This window comes from Perna viridis, chromosome 5 (assembly GCF_037379345.1).
Source record: "Perna viridis isolate PV_CMFRI_1.1 ecotype Kerala chromosome 5, ASM3737934v1, whole genome shotgun sequence".
Classification (NCBI taxonomy): domain Eukaryota; kingdom Metazoa; phylum Mollusca; class Bivalvia; order Mytilida; family Mytilidae; genus Perna; species Perna viridis.
This window is the reverse complement of record NC_142449.1, coordinates 51342354-51362463: the sequence shown is the minus strand read 5'-3', so window position 1 is coordinate 51362463 and position 20110 is coordinate 51342354. Positions and strand designations below refer to the sequence as shown.

The 20110-nt window shown below is 38.3% G+C and overlaps 26 non-coding genes across 26 annotated transcripts; all 26 read left to right on the top strand.

Annotated features, from left to right (window-relative positions):
* Nucleotides 1–304: 304 nt before the first annotated feature.
* On the top strand, nt 305–423 carry LOC148618215 (5S ribosomal RNA). The gene has a single exon (XR_015922930.1). It is a non-coding gene; the product is annotated as a 5S ribosomal RNA (ribosomal RNA).
* Nucleotides 424–1075: 652 nt separating this feature from the next.
* On the top strand, nt 1076–1194 carry LOC148618214 (5S ribosomal RNA). The gene has a single exon (XR_015922929.1). It is a non-coding gene; the product is annotated as a 5S ribosomal RNA (ribosomal RNA).
* A 651-nt stretch (nt 1195–1845) lies between these two features.
* On the top strand, nt 1846–1964 carry LOC148618213 (5S ribosomal RNA). Its single transcript, XR_015922928.1, has one exon. It is a non-coding gene; the product is annotated as a 5S ribosomal RNA (ribosomal RNA).
* Nucleotides 1965–2616: 652 nt separating this feature from the next.
* On the top strand, nt 2617–2735 carry LOC148618212 (5S ribosomal RNA). Its single transcript, XR_015923060.1, has one exon. It is a non-coding gene; the product is annotated as a 5S ribosomal RNA (ribosomal RNA).
* Nucleotides 2736–3387: 652 nt separating this feature from the next.
* LOC148618211 (5S ribosomal RNA) lies at nt 3388–3506 on the top strand. The gene has a single exon (XR_015922927.1). It is a non-coding gene; the product is annotated as a 5S ribosomal RNA (ribosomal RNA).
* Nucleotides 3507–4157: 651 nt separating this feature from the next.
* On the top strand, nt 4158–4276 carry LOC148618210 (5S ribosomal RNA). Its single transcript, XR_015922925.1, has one exon. It is a non-coding gene; the product is annotated as a 5S ribosomal RNA (ribosomal RNA).
* Nucleotides 4277–4927: 651 nt separating this feature from the next.
* Nucleotides 4928–5046, top strand: LOC148618209 (5S ribosomal RNA). The gene has a single exon (XR_015922924.1). It is a non-coding gene; the product is annotated as a 5S ribosomal RNA (ribosomal RNA).
* A 652-nt stretch (nt 5047–5698) lies between these two features.
* LOC148618208 (5S ribosomal RNA) lies at nt 5699–5817 on the top strand. Its single transcript, XR_015923059.1, has one exon. It is a non-coding gene; the product is annotated as a 5S ribosomal RNA (ribosomal RNA).
* Nucleotides 5818–6469: 652 nt separating this feature from the next.
* Nucleotides 6470–6588, top strand: LOC148618207 (5S ribosomal RNA). The gene has a single exon (XR_015922923.1). It is a non-coding gene; the product is annotated as a 5S ribosomal RNA (ribosomal RNA).
* Nucleotides 6589–7240: 652 nt separating this feature from the next.
* On the top strand, nt 7241–7359 carry LOC148618206 (5S ribosomal RNA). Its single transcript, XR_015922922.1, has one exon. It is a non-coding gene; the product is annotated as a 5S ribosomal RNA (ribosomal RNA).
* Nucleotides 7360–8010: 651 nt separating this feature from the next.
* LOC148618205 (5S ribosomal RNA) lies at nt 8011–8129 on the top strand. The gene has a single exon (XR_015922920.1). It is a non-coding gene; the product is annotated as a 5S ribosomal RNA (ribosomal RNA).
* A 652-nt stretch (nt 8130–8781) lies between these two features.
* LOC148618204 (5S ribosomal RNA) lies at nt 8782–8900 on the top strand. Its single transcript, XR_015923058.1, has one exon. It is a non-coding gene; the product is annotated as a 5S ribosomal RNA (ribosomal RNA).
* A 652-nt stretch (nt 8901–9552) lies between these two features.
* LOC148618203 (5S ribosomal RNA) lies at nt 9553–9671 on the top strand. The gene has a single exon (XR_015922919.1). It is a non-coding gene; the product is annotated as a 5S ribosomal RNA (ribosomal RNA).
* Nucleotides 9672–10323: 652 nt separating this feature from the next.
* Nucleotides 10324–10442, top strand: LOC148618202 (5S ribosomal RNA). Its single transcript, XR_015922918.1, has one exon. It is a non-coding gene; the product is annotated as a 5S ribosomal RNA (ribosomal RNA).
* A 652-nt stretch (nt 10443–11094) lies between these two features.
* On the top strand, nt 11095–11213 carry LOC148618201 (5S ribosomal RNA). Its single transcript, XR_015923057.1, has one exon. It is a non-coding gene; the product is annotated as a 5S ribosomal RNA (ribosomal RNA).
* Nucleotides 11214–11865: 652 nt separating this feature from the next.
* Nucleotides 11866–11984, top strand: LOC148618200 (5S ribosomal RNA). Its single transcript, XR_015923055.1, has one exon. It is a non-coding gene; the product is annotated as a 5S ribosomal RNA (ribosomal RNA).
* Nucleotides 11985–12636: 652 nt separating this feature from the next.
* LOC148618199 (5S ribosomal RNA) lies at nt 12637–12755 on the top strand. Its single transcript, XR_015922917.1, has one exon. It is a non-coding gene; the product is annotated as a 5S ribosomal RNA (ribosomal RNA).
* A 652-nt stretch (nt 12756–13407) lies between these two features.
* Nucleotides 13408–13526, top strand: LOC148618198 (5S ribosomal RNA). The gene has a single exon (XR_015922916.1). It is a non-coding gene; the product is annotated as a 5S ribosomal RNA (ribosomal RNA).
* A 652-nt stretch (nt 13527–14178) lies between these two features.
* Nucleotides 14179–14297, top strand: LOC148618197 (5S ribosomal RNA). The gene has a single exon (XR_015922915.1). It is a non-coding gene; the product is annotated as a 5S ribosomal RNA (ribosomal RNA).
* A 652-nt stretch (nt 14298–14949) lies between these two features.
* LOC148618196 (5S ribosomal RNA) lies at nt 14950–15068 on the top strand. Its single transcript, XR_015922914.1, has one exon. It is a non-coding gene; the product is annotated as a 5S ribosomal RNA (ribosomal RNA).
* A 651-nt stretch (nt 15069–15719) lies between these two features.
* LOC148618195 (5S ribosomal RNA) lies at nt 15720–15838 on the top strand. Its single transcript, XR_015922913.1, has one exon. It is a non-coding gene; the product is annotated as a 5S ribosomal RNA (ribosomal RNA).
* Nucleotides 15839–16490: 652 nt separating this feature from the next.
* LOC148618194 (5S ribosomal RNA) lies at nt 16491–16609 on the top strand. Its single transcript, XR_015922912.1, has one exon. It is a non-coding gene; the product is annotated as a 5S ribosomal RNA (ribosomal RNA).
* A 651-nt stretch (nt 16610–17260) lies between these two features.
* LOC148618193 (5S ribosomal RNA) lies at nt 17261–17379 on the top strand. The gene has a single exon (XR_015922911.1). It is a non-coding gene; the product is annotated as a 5S ribosomal RNA (ribosomal RNA).
* Nucleotides 17380–18030: 651 nt separating this feature from the next.
* Nucleotides 18031–18149, top strand: LOC148618192 (5S ribosomal RNA). Its single transcript, XR_015922908.1, has one exon. It is a non-coding gene; the product is annotated as a 5S ribosomal RNA (ribosomal RNA).
* Nucleotides 18150–18801: 652 nt separating this feature from the next.
* LOC148618191 (5S ribosomal RNA) lies at nt 18802–18920 on the top strand. The gene has a single exon (XR_015922907.1). It is a non-coding gene; the product is annotated as a 5S ribosomal RNA (ribosomal RNA).
* Nucleotides 18921–19572: 652 nt separating this feature from the next.
* Nucleotides 19573–19691, top strand: LOC148618190 (5S ribosomal RNA). Its single transcript, XR_015922906.1, has one exon. It is a non-coding gene; the product is annotated as a 5S ribosomal RNA (ribosomal RNA).
* The last annotated feature ends 419 nt before the right edge of the window (nt 19692–20110 follow it).

Genomic DNA, 20110 nt, shown 5'->3' with positions numbered 1-20110 from the left:
CTACAACTGAGACAAATTGACACGATTGAGCGCTGTCAAAAAAAAGGAGGGGGCAGGGCTGGGGCGTCTGCTTGTGGATCTGTGGTGAGTTTGATATTTAAATTGAATGTTAGTCTCTGAAATTTATTTAATAATATTTTTTCTTTTGTATCAATTTTATTTTAGAAGTAATTGTATTTTCTTTATGTCACTTTATTTAGAGAGCGGGGCGAATTCTTCAGCCAAGCCTACATAAAATGTTTTGTTTTTCTATATGTCTTAAGGAACTAGAATCTTTATATAGCAAATTTTCACATCATTTAGTGTCTACGACCATATCACGCTGAAAGCACCGGTTCTCGTCCGATCACCGAAGTTAAGCAGCGTCGAGTCCGGTTAGTACTTGGATGGGTGACCGCCTGGGAATACCGGATGCCGTAGACATTTCTTTTTATTTCTGGCCATTTTTTAAAAAAATCACAAAAATGACACAGAAAATGGAATACGAGTTTTCGTTCGTTTTATTAGAACGTGCATTTTTATGTATAGTCATAATTGAAAAGCAGGAAAAGGCGTTAAAAGTATAACATAGCGGGGGCGTATATTGGACTACAAGGCTCCCATATTGTCATTGTGACTTTGACGTCGCATGGCGACAGTCAGACGAAAGGGAGGCAGGGTTTGAAGCCGCCGGTGAGTAAAATTTGTCCTGTCATTTTGCAAAGTTTGAAGCAATTACATTTTCCATTTTACAATTCATTTTAAAATTAGCGCGTGCACGGACTTTTCGTGCTACAACTGAGACAAATTGACACGATTGAGCGCTGTCAAAAAAAAGGAGGGGGCAGGGCTGGGGCGTCTGCTTGTGGATCTGTGGTGAGTTTGATATTTAAATTGAATGTTAGTCTCTGAAATTTATTTAATAATATTTTTTCTTTTGTATCAATTTTATTTTAGAAGTAATTGTATTTTCTTTATGTCACTTTATTTAGAGAGCGGGGCGAATTCTTCAGCCAAGCCTACATAAAATGTTTTGTTTTTCTATATGTCTTAAGGAACTAGAATCTTTATATAGCAAATTTTCACATCATTTAGTGTCTACGACCATATCACGCTGAAAGCACCGGTTCTCGTCCGATCACCGAAGTTAAGCAGCGTCGAGTCCGGTTAGTACTTGGATGGGTGACCGCCTGGGAATACCGGATGCCGTAGACATTTCTTTTTATTTCTGGCCATTTTTTAAAAAAATCACAAAAATGACACAGAAAATGGAATACGAGTTTTCGTTCGTTTTATTAGAACGTGCATTTTTATGTATAGTCATAATTGAAAAGCAGGAAAAGGCGTTAAAAGTATAACATAGCGGGGGGTATATTGGACTACAAGGCTCCCATATTGTCATTGTGACTTTGACGTCGCATGGCGACAGTCAGACGAAAGGGAGGCAGGGTTTGAAGCCGCCGGTGAGTAAAATTTGTCCTGTCATTTTGCAAAGTTTGAAGCAATTACATTTTCCATTTTACAATTCATTTTAAAATTAGCGCGTGCACGGACTTTTCGTGCTACAACTGAGACAAATTGACACGATTGAGCGCTGTCAAAAAAAAGGAGGGGGCAGGGCTGGGGCGTCTGCTTGTGGATCTGTGGTGAGTTTGATATTTAAATTGAATGTTAGTCTCTGAAATTTATTTAATAATATTTTTTCTTTTGTATCAATTTTATTTTAGAAGTAATTGTATTTTCTTTATGTCACTTTATTTAGAGAGCGGGGCGAATTCTTCAGCCAAGCCTACATAAAATGTTTTGTTTTTCTATATGTCTTAAGGAACTAGAATCTTTATATAGCAAATTTTCACATCATTTAGTGTCTACGACCATATCACGCTGAAAGCACCGGTTCTCGTCCGATCACCGAAGTTAAGCAGCGTCGAGTCCGGTTAGTACTTGGATGGGTGACCGCCTGGGAATACCGGATGCCGTAGACATTTCTTTTTATTTCTGGCCATTTTTTAAAAAAATCACAAAAATGACACAGAAAATGGAATACGAGTTTTCGTTCGTTTTATTAGAACGTGCATTTTTATGTATAGTCATAATTGAAAAGCAGGAAAAGGCGTTAAAAGTATAACATAGCGGGGGCGTATATTGGACTACAAGGCTCCCATATTGTCATTGTGACTTTGACGTCGCATGGCGACAGTCAGACGAAAGGGAGGCAGGGTTTGAAGCCGCCGGTGAGTAAAATTTGTCCTGTCATTTTGCAAAGTTTGAAGCAATTACATTTTCCATTTTACAATTCATTTTAAAATTAGCGCGTGCACGGACTTTTCGTGCTACAACTGAGACAAATTGACACGATTGAGCGCTGTCAAAAAAAAGGAGGGGGCAGGGCTGGGGCGTCTGCTTGTGGATCTGTGGTGAGTTTGATATTTAAATTGAATGTTAGTCTCTGAAATTTATTTAATAATATTTTTTCTTTTGTATCAATTTTATTTTAGAAGTAATTGTATTTTCTTTATGTCACTTTATTTAGAGAGCGGGGCGAATTCTTCAGCCAAGCCTACATAAAATGTTTTGTTTTTCTATATGTCTTAAGGAACTAGAATCTTTATATAGCAAATTTTCACATCATTTAGTATCTACGACCATATCACGCTGAAAGCACCGGTTCTCGTCCGATCACCGAAGTTAAGCAGCGTCGAGTCCGGTTAGTACTTGGATGGGTGACCGCCTGGGAATACCGGATGCCGTAGACATTTCTTTTTATTTCTGGCCATTTTTTAAAAAAATCACAAAAATGACACAGAAAATGGAATACGAGTTTTCGTTCGTTTTATTAGAACGTGCATTTTTATGTATAGTCATAATTGAAAAGCAGGAAAAGGCGTTAAAAGTATAACATAGCGGGGGCGTATATTGGACTACAAGGCTCCCATATTGTCATTGTGACTTTGACGTCGCATGGCGACAGTCAGACGAAAGGGAGGCAGGGTTTGAAGCCGCCGGTGAGTAAAATTTGTCCTGTCATTTTGCAAAGTTTGAAGCAATTACATTTTCCATTTTACAATTCATTTTAAAATTAGCGCGTGCACGGACTTTTCGTGCTACAACTGAGACAAATTGACACGATTGAGCGCTGTCAAAAAAAAGGAGGGGGCAGGGCTGGGGCGTCTGCTTGTGGATCTGTGGTGAGTTTGATATTTAAATTGAATGTTAGTCTCTGAAATTTATTTAATAATATTTTTTCTTTTGTATCAATTTTATTTTAGAAGTAATTGTATTTTCTTTATGTCACTTTATTTAGAGAGCGGGGCGAATTCTTCAGCCAAGCCTACATAAAATGTTTTGTTTTTCTATATGTCTTAAGGAACTAGAATCTTTATATAGCAAATTTTCACATCATTTAGTGTCTACGACCATATCACGCTGAAAGCACCGGTTCTCGTCCGATCACCGAAGTTAAGCAGCGTCGAGTCCGGTTAGTACTTGGATGGGTGACCGCCTGGGAATACCGGATGCCGTAGACATTTCTTTTTATTTCTGGCCATTTTTTAAAAAAATCACAAAAATGACACAGAAAATGGAATACGAGTTTTCGTTCGTTTTATTAGAACGTGCATTTTTATGTATAGTCATAATTGAAAAGCAGGAAAAGGCGTTAAAAGTATAACATAGCGGGGGGTATATTGGACTACAAGGCTCCCATATTGTCATTGTGACTTTGACGTCGCATGGCGACAGTCAGACGAAAGGGAGGCAGGGTTTGAAGCCGCCGGTGAGTAAAATTTGTCCTGTCATTTTGCAAAGTTTGAAGCAATTACATTTTCCATTTTACAATTCATTTTAAAATTAGCGCGTGCACGGACTTTTCGTGCTACAACTGAGACAAATTGACACGATTGAGCGCTGTCAAAAAAAAGGAGGGGGCAGGGCTGGGGCGTCTGCTTGTGGATCTGTGGTGAGTTTGATATTTAAATTGAATGTTAGTCTCTGAAATTTATTTAATAATATTTTTTCTTTTGTATCAATTTTATTTTAGAAGTAATTGTATTTTCTTTATGTCACTTTATTTAGAGAGCGGGGCGAATTCTTCAGCCAAGCCTACATAAAATGTTTTGTTTTTCTATATGTCTTAAGGAACTAGAATCTTTATATAGCAAATTTTCACATCATTTAGTGTCTACGACCATATCACGCTGAAAGCACCGGTTCTCGTCCGATCACCGAAGTTAAGCAGCGTCGAGTCCGGTTAGTACTTGGATGGGTGACCGCCTGGGAATACCGGATGCCGTAGACATTTCTTTTTATTTCTGGCCATTTTTTAAAAAAATCACAAAAATGACACAGAAAATGGAATACGAGTTTTCGTTCGTTTTATTAGAACGTGCATTTTTATGTATAGTCATAATTGAAAAGCAGGAAAAGGCGTTAAAAGTATAACATAGCGGGGGGTATATTGGACTACAAGGCTCCCATATTGTCATTGTGACTTTGACGTCGCATGGCGACAGTCAGACGAAAGGGAGGCAGGGTTTGAAGCCGCCGGTGAGTAAAATTTGTCCTGTCATTTTGCAAAGTTTGAAGCAATTACATTTTCCATTTTACAATTCATTTTAAAATTAGCGCGTGCACGGACTTTTCGTGCTACAACTGAGACAAATTGACACGATTGAGCGCTGTCAAAAAAAAGGAGGGGGCAGGGCTGGGGCGTCTGCTTGTGGATCTGTGGTGAGTTTGATATTTAAATTGAATGTTAGTCTCTGAAATTTATTTAATAATATTTTTTCTTTTGTATCAATTTTATTTTAGAAGTAATTGTATTTTCTTTATGTCACTTTATTTAGAGAGCGGGGCGAATTCTTCAGCCAAGCCTACATAAAATGTTTTGTTTTTCTATATGTCTTAAGGAACTAGAATCTTTATATAGCAAATTTTCACATCATTTAGTGTCTACGACCATATCACGCTGAAAGCACCGGTTCTCGTCCGATCACCGAAGTTAAGCAGCGTCGAGTCCGGTTAGTACTTGGATGGGTGACCGCCTGGGAATACCGGATGCCGTAGACATTTCTTTTTATTTCTGGCCATTTTTTAAAAAAATCACAAAAATGACACAGAAAATGGAATACGAGTTTTCGTTCGTTTTATTAGAACGTGCATTTTTATGTATAGTCATAATTGAAAAGCAGGAAAAGGCGTTAAAAGTATAACATAGCGGGGGCGTATATTGGACTACAAGGCTCCCATATTGTCATTGTGACTTTGACGTCGCATGGCGACAGTCAGACGAAAGGGAGGCAGGGTTTGAAGCCGCCGGTGAGTAAAATTTGTCCTGTCATTTTGCAAAGTTTGAAGCAATTACATTTTCCATTTTACAATTCATTTTAAAATTAGCGCGTGCACGGACTTTTCGTGCTACAACTGAGACAAATTGACACGATTGAGCGCTGTCAAAAAAAAGGAGGGGGCAGGGCTGGGGCGTCTGCTTGTGGATCTGTGGTGAGTTTGATATTTAAATTGAATGTTAGTCTCTGAAATTTATTTAATAATATTTTTTCTTTTGTATCAATTTTATTTTAGAAGTAATTGTATTTTCTTTATGTCACTTTATTTAGAGAGCGGGGCGAATTCTTCAGCCAAGCCTACATAAAATGTTTTGTTTTTCTATATGTCTTAAGGAACTAGAATCTTTATATAGCAAATTTTCACATCATTTAGTATCTACGACCATATCACGCTGAAAGCACCGGTTCTCGTCCGATCACCGAAGTTAAGCAGCGTCGAGTCCGGTTAGTACTTGGATGGGTGACCGCCTGGGAATACCGGATGCCGTAGACATTTCTTTTTATTTCTGGCCATTTTTTAAAAAAATCACAAAAATGACACAGAAAATGGAATACGAGTTTTCGTTCGTTTTATTAGAACGTGCATTTTTATGTATAGTCATAATTGAAAAGCAGGAAAAGGCGTTAAAAGTATAACATAGCGGGGGCGTATATTGGACTACAAGGCTCCCATATTGTCATTGTGACTTTGACGTCGCATGGCGACAGTCAGACGAAAGGGAGGCAGGGTTTGAAGCCGCCGGTGAGTAAAATTTGTCCTGTCATTTTGCAAAGTTTGAAGCAATTACATTTTCCATTTTACAATTCATTTTAAAATTAGCGCGTGCACGGACTTTTCGTGCTACAACTGAGACAAATTGACACGATTGAGCGCTGTCAAAAAAAAGGAGGGGGCAGGGCTGGGGCGTCTGCTTGTGGATCTGTGGTGAGTTTGATATTTAAATTGAATGTTAGTCTCTGAAATTTATTTAATAATATTTTTTCTTTTGTATCAATTTTATTTTAGAAGTAATTGTATTTTCTTTATGTCACTTTATTTAGAGAGCGGGGCGAATTCTTCAGCCAAGCCTACATAAAATGTTTTGTTTTTCTATATGTCTTAAGGAACTAGAATCTTTATATAGCAAATTTTCACATCATTTAGTGTCTACGACCATATCACGCTGAAAGCACCGGTTCTCGTCCGATCACCGAAGTTAAGCAGCGTCGAGTCCGGTTAGTACTTGGATGGGTGACCGCCTGGGAATACCGGATGCCGTAGACATTTCTTTTTATTTCTGGCCATTTTTTAAAAAAATCACAAAAATGACACAGAAAATGGAATACGAGTTTTCGTTCGTTTTATTAGAACGTGCATTTTTATGTATAGTCATAATTGAAAAGCAGGAAAAGGCGTTAAAAGTATAACATAGCGGGGGCGTATATTGGACTACAAGGCTCCCATATTGTCATTGTGACTTTGACGTCGCATGGCGACAGTCAGACGAAAGGGAGGCAGGGTTTGAAGCCGCCGGTGAGTAAAATTTGTCCTGTCATTTTGCAAAGTTTGAAGCAATTACATTTTCCATTTTACAATTCATTTTAAAATTAGCGCGTGCACGGACTTTTCGTGCTACAACTGAGACAAATTGACACGATTGAGCGCTGTCAAAAAAAAGGAGGGGGCAGGGCTGGGGCGTCTGCTTGTGGATCTGTGGTGAGTTTGATATTTAAATTGAATGTTAGTCTCTGAAATTTATTTAATAATATTTTTTCTTTTGTATCAATTTTATTTTAGAAGTAATTGTATTTTCTTTATGTCACTTTATTTAGAGAGCGGGGCGAATTCTTCAGCCAAGCCTACATAAAATGTTTTGTTTTTCTATATGTCTTAAGGAACTAGAATCTTTATATAGCAAATTTTCACATCATTTAGTGTCTACGACCATATCACGCTGAAAGCACCGGTTCTCGTCCGATCACCGAAGTTAAGCAGCGTCGAGTCCGGTTAGTACTTGGATGGGTGACCGCCTGGGAATACCGGATGCCGTAGACATTTCTTTTTATTTCTGGCCATTTTTTAAAAAAATCACAAAAATGACACAGAAAATGGAATACGAGTTTTCGTTCGTTTTATTAGAACGTGCATTTTTATGTATAGTCATAATTGAAAAGCAGGAAAAGGCGTTAAAAGTATAACATAGCGGGGGGTATATTGGACTACAAGGCTCCCATATTGTCATTGTGACTTTGACGTCGCATGGCGACAGTCAGACGAAAGGGAGGCAGGGTTTGAAGCCGCCGGTGAGTAAAATTTGTCCTGTCATTTTGCAAAGTTTGAAGCAATTACATTTTCCATTTTACAATTCATTTTAAAATTAGCGCGTGCACGGACTTTTCGTGCTACAACTGAGACAAATTGACACGATTGAGCGCTGTCAAAAAAAAGGAGGGGGCAGGGCTGGGGCGTCTGCTTGTGGATCTGTGGTGAGTTTGATATTTAAATTGAATGTTAGTCTCTGAAATTTATTTAATAATATTTTTTCTTTTGTATCAATTTTATTTTAGAAGTAATTGTATTTTCTTTATGTCACTTTATTTAGAGAGCGGGGCGAATTCTTCAGCCAAGCCTACATAAAATGTTTTGTTTTTCTATATGTCTTAAGGAACTAGAATCTTTATATAGCAAATTTTCACATCATTTAGTGTCTACGACCATATCACGCTGAAAGCACCGGTTCTCGTCCGATCACCGAAGTTAAGCAGCGTCGAGTCCGGTTAGTACTTGGATGGGTGACCGCCTGGGAATACCGGATGCCGTAGACATTTCTTTTTATTTCTGGCCATTTTTTAAAAAAATCACAAAAATGACACAGAAAATGGAATACGAGTTTTCGTTCGTTTTATTAGAACGTGCATTTTTATGTATAGTCATAATTGAAAAGCAGGAAAAGGCGTTAAAAGTATAACATAGCGGGGGCGTATATTGGACTACAAGGCTCCCATATTGTCATTGTGACTTTGACGTCGCATGGCGACAGTCAGACGAAAGGGAGGCAGGGTTTGAAGCCGCCGGTGAGTAAAATTTGTCCTGTCATTTTGCAAAGTTTGAAGCAATTACATTTTCCATTTTACAATTCATTTTAAAATTAGCGCGTGCACGGACTTTTCGTGCTACAACTGAGACAAATTGACACGATTGAGCGCTGTCAAAAAAAAGGAGGGGGCAGGGCTGGGGCGTCTGCTTGTGGATCTGTGGTGAGTTTGATATTTAAATTGAATGTTAGTCTCTGAAATTTATTTAATAATATTTTTTCTTTTGTATCAATTTTATTTTAGAAGTAATTGTATTTTCTTTATGTCACTTTATTTAGAGAGCGGGGCGAATTCTTCAGCCAAGCCTACATAAAATGTTTTGTTTTTCTATATGTCTTAAGGAACTAGAATCTTTATATAGCAAATTTTCACATCATTTAGTATCTACGACCATATCACGCTGAAAGCACCGGTTCTCGTCCGATCACCGAAGTTAAGCAGCGTCGAGTCCGGTTAGTACTTGGATGGGTGACCGCCTGGGAATACCGGATGCCGTAGACATTTCTTTTTATTTCTGGCCATTTTTTAAAAAAATCACAAAAATGACACAGAAAATGGAATACGAGTTTTCGTTCGTTTTATTAGAACGTGCATTTTTATGTATAGTCATAATTGAAAAGCAGGAAAAGGCGTTAAAAGTATAACATAGCGGGGGCGTATATTGGACTACAAGGCTCCCATATTGTCATTGTGACTTTGACGTCGCATGGCGACAGTCAGACGAAAGGGAGGCAGGGTTTGAAGCCGCCGGTGAGTAAAATTTGTCCTGTCATTTTGCAAAGTTTGAAGCAATTACATTTTCCATTTTACAATTCATTTTAAAATTAGCGCGTGCACGGACTTTTCGTGCTACAACTGAGACAAATTGACACGATTGAGCGCTGTCAAAAAAAAGGAGGGGGCAGGGCTGGGGCGTCTGCTTGTGGATCTGTGGTGAGTTTGATATTTAAATTGAATGTTAGTCTCTGAAATTTATTTAATAATATTTTTTCTTTTGTATCAATTTTATTTTAGAAGTAATTGTATTTTCTTTATGTCACTTTATTTAGAGAGCGGGGCGAATTCTTCAGCCAAGCCTACATAAAATGTTTTGTTTTTCTATATGTCTTAAGGAACTAGAATCTTTATATAGCAAATTTTCACATCATTTAGTGTCTACGACCATATCACGCTGAAAGCACCGGTTCTCGTCCGATCACCGAAGTTAAGCAGCGTCGAGTCCGGTTAGTACTTGGATGGGTGACCGCCTGGGAATACCGGATGCCGTAGACATTTCTTTTTATTTCTGGCCATTTTTTAAAAAAATCACAAAAATGACACAGAAAATGGAATACGAGTTTTCGTTCGTTTTATTAGAACGTGCATTTTTATGTATAGTCATAATTGAAAAGCAGGAAAAGGCGTTAAAAGTATAACATAGCGGGGGCGTATATTGGACTACAAGGCTCCCATATTGTCATTGTGACTTTGACGTCGCATGGCGACAGTCAGACGAAAGGGAGGCAGGGTTTGAAGCCGCCGGTGAGTAAAATTTGTCCTGTCATTTTGCAAAGTTTGAAGCAATTACATTTTCCATTTTACAATTCATTTTAAAATTAGCGCGTGCACGGACTTTTCGTGCTACAACTGAGACAAATTGACACGATTGAGCGCTGTCAAAAAAAAGGAGGGGGCAGGGCTGGGGCGTCTGCTTGTGGATCTGTGGTGAGTTTGATATTTAAATTGAATGTTAGTCTCTGAAATTTATTTAATAATATTTTTTCTTTTGTATCAATTTTATTTTAGAAGTAATTGTATTTTCTTTATGTCACTTTATTTAGAGAGCGGGGCGAATTCTTCAGCCAAGCCTACATAAAATGTTTTGTTTTTCTATATGTCTTAAGGAACTAGAATCTTTATATAGCAAATTTTCACATCATTTAGTGTCTACGACCATATCACGCTGAAAGCACCGGTTCTCGTCCGATCACCGAAGTTAAGCAGCGTCGAGTCCGGTTAGTACTTGGATGGGTGACCGCCTGGGAATACCGGATGCCGTAGACATTTCTTTTTATTTCTGGCCATTTTTTAAAAAAATCACAAAAATGACACAGAAAATGGAATACGAGTTTTCGTTCGTTTTATTAGAACGTGCATTTTTATGTATAGTCATAATTGAAAAGCAGGAAAAGGCGTTAAAAGTATAACATAGCGGGGGCGTATATTGGACTACAAGGCTCCCATATTGTCATTGTGACTTTGACGTCGCATGGCGACAGTCAGACGAAAGGGAGGCAGGGTTTGAAGCCGCCGGTGAGTAAAATTTGTCCTGTCATTTTGCAAAGTTTGAAGCAATTACATTTTCCATTTTACAATTCATTTTAAAATTAGCGCGTGCACGGACTTTTCGTGCTACAACTGAGACAAATTGACACGATTGAGCGCTGTCAAAAAAAAGGAGGGGGCAGGGCTGGGGCGTCTGCTTGTGGATCTGTGGTGAGTTTGATATTTAAATTGAATGTTAGTCTCTGAAATTTATTTAATAATATTTTTTCTTTTGTATCAATTTTATTTTAGAAGTAATTGTATTTTCTTTATGTCACTTTATTTAGAGAGCGGGGCGAATTCTTCAGCCAAGCCTACATAAAATGTTTTGTTTTTCTATATGTCTTAAGGAACTAGAATCTTTATATAGCAAATTTTCACATCATTTAGTATCTACGACCATATCACGCTGAAAGCACCGGTTCTCGTCCGATCACCGAAGTTAAGCAGCGTCGAGTCCGGTTAGTACTTGGATGGGTGACCGCCTGGGAATACCGGATGCCGTAGACATTTCTTTTTATTTCTGGCCATTTTTTAAAAAAATCACAAAAATGACACAGAAAATGGAATACGAGTTTTCGTTCGTTTTATTAGAACGTGCATTTTTATGTATAGTCATAATTGAAAAGCAGGAAAAGGCGTTAAAAGTATAACATAGCGGGGGCGTATATTGGACTACAAGGCTCCCATATTGTCATTGTGACTTTGACGTCGCATGGCGACAGTCAGACGAAAGGGAGGCAGGGTTTGAAGCCGCCGGTGAGTAAAATTTGTCCTGTCATTTTGCAAAGTTTGAAGCAATTACATTTTCCATTTTACAATTCATTTTAAAATTAGCGCGTGCACGGACTTTTCGTGCTACAACTGAGACAAATTGACACGATTGAGCGCTGTCAAAAAAAAGGAGGGGGCAGGGCTGGGGCGTCTGCTTGTGGATCTGTGGTGAGTTTGATATTTAAATTGAATGTTAGTCTCTGAAATTTATTTAATAATATTTTTTCTTTTGTATCAATTTTATTTTAGAAGTAATTGTATTTTCTTTATGTCACTTTATTTAGAGAGCGGGGCGAATTCTTCAGCCAAGCCTACATAAAATGTTTTGTTTTTCTATATGTCTTAAGGAACTAGAATCTTTATATAGCAAATTTTCACATCATTTAGTATCTACGACCATATCACGCTGAAAGCACCGGTTCTCGTCCGATCACCGAAGTTAAGCAGCGTCGAGTCCGGTTAGTACTTGGATGGGTGACCGCCTGGGAATACCGGATGCCGTAGACATTTCTTTTTATTTCTGGCCATTTTTTAAAAAAATCACAAAAATGACACAGAAAATGGAATACGAGTTTTCGTTCGTTTTATTAGAACGTGCATTTTTATGTATAGTCATAATTGAAAAGCAGGAAAAGGCGTTAAAAGTATAACATAGCGGGGGCGTATATTGGACTACAAGGCTCCCATATTGTCATTGTGACTTTGACGTCGCATGGCGACAGTCAGACGAAAGGGAGGCAGGGTTTGAAGCCGCCGGTGAGTAAAATTTGTCCTGTCATTTTGCAAAGTTTGAAGCAATTACATTTTCCATTTTACAATTCATTTTAAAATTAGCGCGTGCACGGACTTTTCGTGCTACAACTGAGACAAATTGACACGATTGAGCGCTGTCAAAAAAAAGGAGGGGGCAGGGCTGGGGCGTCTGCTTGTGGATCTGTGGTGAGTTTGATATTTAAATTGAATGTTAGTCTCTGAAATTTATTTAATAATATTTTTTCTTTTGTATCAATTTTATTTTAGAAGTAATTGTATTTTCTTTATGTCACTTTATTTAGAGAGCGGGGCGAATTCTTCAGCCAAGCCTACATAAAATGTTTTGTTTTTCTATATGTCTTAAGGAACTAGAATCTTTATATAGCAAATTTTCACATCATTTAGTGTCTACGACCATATCACGCTGAAAGCACCGGTTCTCGTCCGATCACCGAAGTTAAGCAGCGTCGAGTCCGGTTAGTACTTGGATGGGTGACCGCCTGGGAATACCGGATGCCGTAGACATTTCTTTTTATTTCTGGCCATTTTTTAAAAAAATCACAAAAATGACACAGAAAATGGAATACGAGTTTTCGTTCGTTTTATTAGAACGTGCATTTTTATGTATAGTCATAATTGAAAAGCAGGAAAAGGCGTTAAAAGTATAACATAGCGGGGGCGTATATTGGACTACAAGGCTCCCATATTGTCATTGTGACTTTGACGTCGCATGGCGACAGTCAGACGAAAGGGAGGCAGGGTTTGAAGCCGCCGGTGAGTAAAATTTGTCCTGTCATTTTGCAAAGTTTGAAGCAATTACATTTTCCATTTTACAATTCATTTTAAAATTAGCGCGTGCACGGACTTTTCGTGCTACAACTGAGACAAATTGACACGATTGAGCGCTGTCAAAAAAAAGGAGGGGGCAGGGCTGGGGCGTCTGCTTGTGGATCTGTGGTGAGTTTGATATTTAAATTGAATGTTAGTCTCTGAAATTTATTTAATAATATTTTTTCTTTTGTATCAATTTTATTTTAGAAGTAATTGTATTTTCTTTATGTCACTTTATTTAGAGAGCGGGGCGAATTCTTCAGCCAAGCCTACATAAAATGTTTTGTTTTTCTATATGTCTTAAGGAACTAGAATCTTTATATAGCAAATTTTCACATCATTTAGTGTCTACGACCATATCACGCTGAAAGCACCGGTTCTCGTCCGATCACCGAAGTTAAGCAGCGTCGAGTCCGGTTAGTACTTGGATGGGTGACCGCCTGGGAATACCGGATGCCGTAGACATTTCTTTTTATTTCTGGCCATTTTTTAAAAAAATCACAAAAATGACACAGAAAATGGAATACGAGTTTTCGTTCGTTTTATTAGAACGTGCATTTTTATGTATAGTCATAATTGAAAAGCAGGAAAAGGCGTTAAAAGTATAACATAGCGGGGGCGTATATTGGACTACAAGGCTCCCATATTGTCATTGTGACTTTGACGTCGCATGGCGACAGTCAGACGAAAGGGAGGCAGGGTTTGAAGCCGCCGGTGAGTAAAATTTGTCCTGTCATTTTGCAAAGTTTGAAGCAATTACATTTTCCATTTTACAATTCATTTTAAAATTAGCGCGTGCACGGACTTTTCGTGCTACAACTGAGACAAATTGACACGATTGAGCGCTGTCAAAAAAAAGGAGGGGGCAGGGCTGGGGCGTCTGCTTGTGGATCTGTGGTGAGTTTGATATTTAAATTGAATGTTAGTCTCTGAAATTTATTTAATAATATTTTTTCTTTTGTATCAATTTTATTTTAGAAGTAATTGTATTTTCTTTATGTCACTTTATTTAGAGAGCGGGGCGAATTCTTCAGCCAAGCCTACATAAAATGTTTTGTTTTTCTATATGTCTTAAGGAACTAGAATCTTTATATAGCAAATTTTCACATCATTTAGTGTCTACGACCATATCACGCTGAAAGCACCGGTTCTCGTCCGATCACCGAAGTTAAGCAGCGTCGAGTCCGGTTAGTACTTGGATGGGTGACCGCCTGGGAATACCGGATGCCGTAGACATTTCTTTTTATTTCTGGCCATTTTTTAAAAAAATCACAAAAATGACACAGAAAATGGAATACGAGTTTTCGTTCGTTTTATTAGAACGTGCATTTTTATGTATAGTCATAATTGAAAAGCAGGAAAAGGCGTTAAAAGTATAACATAGCGGGGGCGTATATTGGACTACAAGGCTCCCATATTGTCATTGTGACTTTGACGTCGCATGGCGACAGTCAGACGAAAGGGAGGCAGGGTTTGAAGCCGCCGGTGAGTAAAATTTGTCCTGTCATTTTGCAAAGTTTGAAGCAATTACATTTTCCATTTTACAATTCATTTTAAAATTAGCGCGTGCACGGACTTTTCGTGCTACAACTGAGACAAATTGACACGATTGAGCGCTGTCAAAAAAAAGGAGGGGGCAGGGCTGGGGCGTCTGCTTGTGGATCTGTGGTGAGTTTGATATTTAAATTGAATGTTAGTCTCTGAAATTTATTTAATAATATTTTTTCTTTTGTATCAATTTTATTTTAGAAGTAATTGTATTTTCTTTATGTCACTTTATTTAGAGAGCGGGGCGAATTCTTCAGCCAAGCCTACATAAAATGTTTTGTTTTTCTATATGTCTTAAGGAACTAGAATCTTTATATAGCAAATTTTCACATCATTTAGTGTCTACGACCATATCACGCTGAAAGCACCGGTTCTCGTCCGATCACCGAAGTTAAGCAGCGTCGAGTCCGGTTAGTACTTGGATGGGTGACCGCCTGGGAATACCGGATGCCGTAGACATTTCTTTTTATTTCTGGCCATTTTTTAAAAAAATCACAAAAATGACACAGAAAATGGAATACGAGTTTTCGTTCGTTTTATTAGAACGTGCATTTTTATGTATAGTCATAATTGAAAAGCAGGAAAAGGCGTTAAAAGTATAACATAGCGGGGGGTATATTGGACTACAAGGCTCCCATATTGTCATTGTGACTTTGACGTCGCATGGCGACAGTCAGACGAAAGGGAGGCAGGGTTTGAAGCCGCCGGTGAGTAAAATTTGTCCTGTCATTTTGCAAAGTTTGAAGCAATTACATTTTCCATTTTACAATTCATTTTAAAATTAGCGCGTGCACGGACTTTTCGTGCTACAACTGAGACAAATTGACACGATTGAGCGCTGTCAAAAAAAAGGAGGGGGCAGGGCTGGGGCGTCTGCTTGTGGATCTGTGGTGAGTTTGATATTTAAATTGAATGTTAGTCTCTGAAATTTATTTAATAATATTTTTTCTTTTGTATCAATTTTATTTTAGAAGTAATTGTATTTTCTTTATGTCACTTTATTTAGAGAGCGGGGCGAATTCTTCAGCCAAGCCTACATAAAATGTTTTGTTTTTCTATATGTCTTAAGGAACTAGAATCTTTATATAGCAAATTTTCACATCATTTAGTGTCTACGACCATATCACGCTGAAAGCACCGGTTCTCGTCCGATCACCGAAGTTAAGCAGCGTCGAGTCCGGTTAGTACTTGGATGGGTGACCGCCTGGGAATACCGGATGCCGTAGACATTTCTTTTTATTTCTGGCCATTTTTTAAAAAAATCACAAAAATGACACAGAAAATGGAATACGAGTTTTCGTTCGTTTTATTAGAACGTGCATTTTTATGTATAGTCATAATTGAAAAGCAGGAAAAGGCGTTAAAAGTATAACATAGCGGGGGCGTATATTGGACTACAAGGCTCCCATATTGTCATTGTGACTTTGACGTCGCATGGCGACAGTCAGACGAAAGGGAGGCAGGGTTTGAAGCCGCCGGTGAGTAAAATTTGTCCTGTCATTTTGCAAAGTTTGAAGCAATTACATTTTCCATTTTACAATTCATTTTAAAATTAGCGCGTGCACGGACTTTTCGTGCTACAACTGAGACAAATTGACACGATTGAGCGCTGTCAAAAAAAAGGAGGGGGCAGGGCTGGGGCGTCTGCTTGTGGATCTGTGGTGAGTTTGATATTTAAATTGAATGTTAGTCTCTGAAATTTATTTAATAATATTTTTTCTTTTGTATCAATTTTATTTTAGAAGTAATTGTATTTTCTTTATGTCACTTTATTTAGAGAGCGGGGCGAATTCTTCAGCCAAGCCTACATAAAATGTTTTGTTTTTCTATATGTCTTAAGGAACTAGAATCTTTATATAGCAAATTTTCACATCATTTAGTGTCTACGACCATATCACGCTGAAAGCACCGGTTCTCGTCCGATCACCGAAGTTAAGCAGCGTCGAGTCCGGTTAGTACTTGGATGGGTGACCGCCTGGGAATACCGGATGCCGTAGACATTTCTTTTTATTTCTGGCCATTTTTTAAAAAAATCACAAAAATGACACAGAAAATGGAATACGAGTTTTCGTTCGTTTTATTAGAACGTGCATTTTTATGTATAGTCATAATTGAAAAGCAGGAAAAGGCGTTAAAAGTATAACATAGCGGGGGGTATATTGGACTACAAGGCTCCCATATTGTCATTGTGACTTTGACGTCGCATGGCGACAGTCAGACGAAAGGGAGGCAGGGTTTGAAGCCGCCGGTGAGTAAAATTTGTCCTGTCATTTTGCAAAGTTTGAAGCAATTACATTTTCCATTTTACAATTCATTTTAAAATTAGCGCGTGCACGGACTTTTCGTGCTACAACTGAGACAAATTGACACGATTGAGCGCTGTCAAAAAAAAGGAGGGGGCAGGGCTGGGGCGTCTGCTTGTGGATCTGTGGTGAGTTTGATATTTAAATTGAATGTTAGTCTCTGAAATTTATTTAATAATATTTTTTCTTTTGTATCAATTTTATTTTAGAAGTAATTGTATTTTCTTTATGTCACTTTATTTAGAGAGCGGGGCGAATTCTTCAGCCAAGCCTACATAAAATGTTTTGTTTTTCTATATGTCTTAAGGAACTAGAATCTTTATATAGCAAATTTTCACATCATTTAGTGTCTACGACCATATCACGCTGAAAGCACCGGTTCTCGTCCGATCACCGAAGTTAAGCAGCGTCGAGTCCGGTTAGTACTTGGATGGGTGACCGCCTGGGAATACCGGATGCCGTAGACATTTCTTTTTATTTCTGGCCATTTTTTAAAAAAATCACAAAAATGACACAGAAAATGGAATACGAGTTTTCGTTCGTTTTATTAGAACGTGCATTTTTATGTATAGTCATAATTGAAAAGCAGGAAAAGGCGTTAAAAGTATAACATAGCGGGGGGTATATTGGACTACAAGGCTCCCATATTGTCATTGTGACTTTGACGTCGCATGGCGACAGTCAGACGAAAGGGAGGCAGGGTTTGAAGCCGCCGGTGAGTAAAATTTGTCCTGTCATTTTGCAAAGTTTGAAGCAATTACATTTTCCATTTTACAATTCATTTTAAAATTAGCGCGTGCACGGACTTTTCGTGCTACAACTGAGACAAATTGACACGATTGAGCGCTGTCAAAAAAAAGGAGGGGGCAGGGCTGGGGCGTCTGCTTGTGGATCTGTGGTGAGTTTGATATTTAAATTGAATGTTAGTCTCTGAAATTTATTTAATAATATTTTTTCTTTTGTATCAATTTTATTTTAGAAGTAATTGTATTTTCTTTATGTCACTTTATTTAGAGAGCGGGGCGAATTCTTCAGCCAAGCCTACATAAAATGTTTTGTTTTTCTATATGTCTTAAGGAACTAGAATCTTTATATAGCAAATTTTCACATCATTTAGTGTCTACGACCATATCACGCTGAAAGCACCGGTTCTCGTCCGATCACCGAAGTTAAGCAGCGTCGAGTCCGGTTAGTACTTGGATGGGTGACCGCCTGGGAATACCGGATGCCGTAGACATTTCTTTTTATTTCTGGCCATTTTTTAAAAAAATCACAAAAATGACACAGAAAATGGAATACGAGTTTTCGTTCGTTTTATTAGAACGTGCATTTTTATGTATAGTCATAATTGAAAAGCAGGAAAAGGCGTTAAAAGTATAACATAGCGGGGGCGTATATTGGACTACAAGGCTCCCATATTGTCATTGTGACTTTGACGTCGCATGGCGACAGTCAGACGAAAGGGAGGCAGGGTTTGAAGCCGCCGGTGAGTAAAATTTGTCCTGTCATTTTGCAAAGTTTGAAGCAATTACATTTTCCATTTTACAATTCATTTTAAAATTAGCGCGTGCACGGACTTTTCGTGCTACAACTGAGACAAATTGACACGATTGAGCGCTGTCAAAAAAAAGGAGGGGGCAGGGCTGGGGCGTCTGCTTGTGGATCTGTGGTGAGTTTGATATTTAAATTGAATGTTAGTCTCTGAAATTTATTTAATAATATTTTTTCTTTTGTATCAATTTTATTTTAGAAGTAATTGTATTTTCTTTATGTCACTTTATTTAGAGAGCGGGGCGAATTCTTCAGCCAAGCCTACATAAAATGTTTTGTTTTTCTATATGTCTTAAGGAACTAGAATCTTTATATAGCAAATTTTCACATCATTTAGTGTCTACGACCATATCACGCTGAAAGCACCGGTTCTCGTCCGATCACCGAAGTTAAGCAGCGTCGAGTCCGGTTAGTACTTGGATGGGTGACCGCCTGGGAATACCGGATGCCGTAGACATTTCTTTTTATTTCTGGCCATTTTTTAAAAAAATCACAAAAATGACACAGAAAATGGAATACGAGTTTTCGTTCGTTTTATTAGAACGTGCATTTTTATGTATAGTCATAATTGAAAAGCAGGAAAAGGCGTTAAAAGTATAACATAGCGGGGGCGTATATTGGACTACAAGGCTCCCATATTGTCATTGTGACTTTGACGTCGCATGGCGACAGTCAGACGAAAGGGAGGCAGGGTTTGAAGCCGCCGGTGAGTAAAATTTGTCCTGTCATTTTGCAAAGTTTGAAGCAATTACATTTTCCATTTTACAATTCATTTTAAAATTAGCGCGTGCACGGACTTTTCGTGCTACAACTGAGACAAATTGACACGATTGAGCGCTGTCAAAAAAAAGGAGGGGGCAGGGCTGGGGCGTCTGCTTGTGGATCTGTGGTGAGTTTGATATTTAAATTGAATGTTAGTCTCTGAAATTTATTTAATAATATTTTTTCTTTTGTATCAATTTTATTTTAGAAGTAATTGTATTTTCTTTATGTCACTTTATTTAGAGAGCGGGGCGAATTCTTCAGCCAAGCCTACATAAAATGTTTTGTTTTTCTATATGTCTTAAGGAACTAGAATCTTTATATAGCAAATTTTCACATCATTTAGTGTCTACGACCATATCACGCTGAAAGCACCGGTTCTCGTCCGATCACCGAAGTTAAGCAGCGTCGAGTCCGGTTAGTACTTGGATGGGTGACCGCCTGGGAATACCGGATGCCGTAGACATTTCTTTTTATTTCTGGCCATTTTTTAAAAAAATCACAAAAATGACACAGAAAATGGAATACGAGTTTTCGTTCGTTTTATTAGAACGTGCATTTTTATGTATAGTCATAATTGAAAAGCAGGAAAAGGCGTTAAAAGTATAACATAGCGGGGGGTATATTGGACTACAAGGCTCCCATATTGTCATTGTGACTTTGACGTCGCATGGCGACAGTCAGACGAAAGGGAGGCAGGGTTTGAAGCCGCCGGTGAGTAAAATTTGTCCTGTCATTTTGCAAAGTTTGAAGCAATTACATTTTCCATTTTACAATTCATTTTAAAATTAGCGCGTGCACGGACTTTTCGTGCTACAACTGAGACAAATTGACACGATTGAGCGCTGTCAAAAAAAAGGAGGGGGCAGGGCTGGGGCGTCTGCT